The sequence below is a fragment of the Quercus robur genome, chromosome 2 (genome assembly GCF_932294415.1).
Source record: "Quercus robur chromosome 2, dhQueRobu3.1, whole genome shotgun sequence".
Lineage (NCBI taxonomy): Eukaryota > Viridiplantae > Streptophyta > Magnoliopsida > Fagales > Fagaceae > Quercus > Quercus robur.
The window spans coordinates 64,495,448-64,498,733 of NC_065535.1; the positions used below are offsets into that span (position 1 = coordinate 64,495,448).

A 3,286-nucleotide genomic window follows, 5' to 3' on the forward strand; every position below is an offset into this window, starting at 1 on the left:
TTTAAAAATTAGATTCAACAACATTTTATTATTAATAATTTTTGCCTTCAAACGGGCTATTTATATTATTAATCTAATATCAAGTTTATAAAAATATATCTTATATATGTATTTATATACTATTATAATATACTAGACTCATCACACGCACTATGTGCGTGCAATAATTCTGTTTTTTTTTTTTTTTTTTTTTGGGTTAAGTGTTATAATTTTTAAAAGTGATATATGAATAATAATGTGTATTTTTTTTTTTTTTAAGAAGAAGTAAGGTAACGTGAAATAATATTTAAAAATTTTTTTGTTTGGATTTCAACATTTTACGAACTAAAATACCCCCATGAAAATTCTTAAACTCTCTAAAATACCCTTATCTTTTAGTTAAATAATTTTAAATTTAAAAATACAAACCGATTAAAAGAGTAATTTACTATTCCTAAGTTTTAGATTTTTTCTTTTATTTTCTCCATTCAACCTAAAACTTAGGACACTATCTCTATTTTTTTTTTTTTTTTTTTTGAAAAGATCTTTATTTTATTTTTAAACATTATTTCATGTTACCTTACTTCTTTCTTAAAAAAAAAAAATACAAACAGTTATTTATATATCAGTTTTAAACATTATAACTGAAAGTTCAAAAACGTGTACAAAACACCTTTGAACGTTTAGACCCCCAAATTACAACTTAACCAATTCAAGCAATATGTCAAACAACTAGTGTGCGGAAACTTAACATATGCTATAATACGAAATTGGTTAAAAACTATCTAAGCCATAACAAAATAAAAACACAGCAGATAATAAAAAGGCAAAGATAGAGAGAAAGGAAGATGCAAACACAAAGACAACACGCGATGTGTTATCGAAGAGGAAACCGAAGCCCTCGGCGTAAAACCTCTCCGCCGCCCTCCAAGCGGTAAACAATCCACTAGAAAATACAGTTGGGATACAAGGACAGCAATAGAACCTCCAAGCCTAATCTACCCAGTGCACCTAAGCCCTCCAAGCTTCTTGCTCCAACGAGGTTGCGCCGAACCTTTTTCTTTTCTAGCTTCCCGGATTCCGCTACTAGACCGTAGCATCAACCAATGAAGATTGGTTCCTTCCTAACTGCTTCCTAGAAATCCAAACAACTGTCTCACAGTGATGATGATGGTGAGAACCAGGTTTGATATAATGCCTCTCAAGGTTTTGACAATAGAGAGGAAGAGAGATGAGGAATTTGAAGAGACTCTAAGGTATAGATTGTGGGTGAAACAATCTGGTTTTTCTTTAGGGTTTCTCTCTCAAAATTCTCTCTGGAACTCCCTTTCAATCGTGGGTAAAAGGGGTATTTATACTGGAGTGGGAGAGGAATGTGAAACGTCAGGTTTTACAAAACAGGGGTGGCTCGCGGCTTGACTCGCGGCTTGACTAAGTCGCGAGATCCAGTCGCGAGTTAACCGTATGGCCAGTTGTCCTGTTTTGTCCTGTAGTGCTCCAGCTAGCATGACTGTTCATCTTCCAGCATGCTTGGCACGTGTGCTGCTTCTGGCGGCTTGTAGCCGCGAGTCACCCGCGAGTCCCAGCCGCGAGTCTCTGTTTTCTTGCACACTCTTGAGCAATCTTCACTCTATCTCACTTACTACCCTTACAACAAACCCACCTAAATACAGGGTTACTAAATGCTGAATTACAAGCAAATTTGGCACGGAATAAAGCCAATTAGATGGTTGAATAAATTCAACCTTACAATAACATTAAACCAAAAAAACAAATAAATAAAAAAGAGTATTATTGTACGCGCAAAGCATGTGTGATGAGTCTATTTTTTTTTCGAAGAAAAAATTTGGACCATTTCTCGATTTATGTGTGTCATCCTTGCACAGGGGCCATGCTAATCTTCACTGTATCGTTCCAATTTTATCAGATGTCTAGTTAATAGTAAAGATACTTAAGTGGAATCCCTTAGTCACATTACATATTTGTTCACAAACAAATAACTATATAAAAAAAGCTTTACTCCAGGCCGATATGGAGCTATCTTTTCCAACACATTACTCGGCAAATTATATAACTATCCTTGTATATTATTTAAATAATTCACATGACTCATTAAAAAAAATCATATTACTTATACTACACATGGATGGTTTTTGGGTTTGGTTTATCTCTAGTGTTTTTTTAACTGAATGTGTCATTTTGTTTTAAATATACAACAACAAATAATAGTGGGTTTTAATCTCCACATTTTATTTAGTTAGTGAATGATGTGATAGTTTCTTATTAAAATAAAATGAAATTTCAGTTAAAAAAGTAATAAAGGTAAGCCAAACCCGGTTTTTTAATTGCCACATAATAACTTCTATAGCAAGATAGTTTCAAATTGGTTTGAAGCCAAAATTTTTCCTAATTATATTTGAACTTGACTCCCTTAATAATTGACTCAAAAATCATGCTTGAACTTAACTGCTCTATTAAATAAAGCAACATTTTATCTCAAAAATAAAAAAATAAAAAAAATAAAGCAACATTAAAAGAAGTACAAATTAAAATCCAGAGCTTAGTTCCATTAATAAGAAATATAAATATGAAAATATATATATATATATATATATATCTTTGTTTTACCACAAAAAAGAAAAAAGAATATTGTTACCATTACTTATCCAAAATGAACTCCAGTTGGAAGAAGCACTACGACTTTTAATATTCACGGGAGTGGTAGAGCAATTCCCAATTCCCACGTATTGGACGCGGGATTTCGGTGGCTTCTACAGGATAAGAGCGTGGATTACAGACGCATTCATCGAGCGTGGAATTGGCAGTCCATGGGATTGAGATCAGTTTTCTCTTACAGTTAGAAAAACCTTGTGCCACCAAAAAAAAAAAAAAAAAAAAAGTCACAACTTGCCCATATAATAATTTGTGATTGGTAGAGGGGTATCCCATTACAACTCCTCCACAAACCACAACTCACCTGAGTTGTAGCTTTTTCTATGGCTTTTTTTTTGTGGCACGAACTCGCCTCGCGTTAGTTTTTTATTGATGTTTTATGTTTATCTATGCGAGTTAATGCCAGGTAAGATACATGGGGACAATTGGTGACGTGTGCCTTCTTCATTATCTGAATTTCTTTAACTAATTTTTTATTAAAAAAATACTAATATTTCAAGCTCAAATCTATCTTGATGGAGCTTCTTTTGTCTCATACCACGTAATTTCTTGGCTCCTTCGAATCCCAAGTCCGCGAAGCAAGTCCATAAAAAGACAACCTTCTCAAGCTGTAGATGTGTTTGTGATTTTATTC

At 33.3% G+C, this 3,286-nt stretch overlaps 1 non-coding gene across 1 annotated transcript; it reads right to left on the reverse strand.

Moving 5' to 3' along the window:
* Positions 1-1,819: 1,819 nt before the first annotated feature.
* LOC126716268 (U6 spliceosomal RNA) lies at positions 1,820-1,926 on the reverse strand. Its single transcript, XR_007652075.1, has one exon. It is a non-coding gene; the product is annotated as a U6 spliceosomal RNA (small nuclear RNA).
* Positions 1,927-3,286: the final 1,360 nt, after the last annotated feature.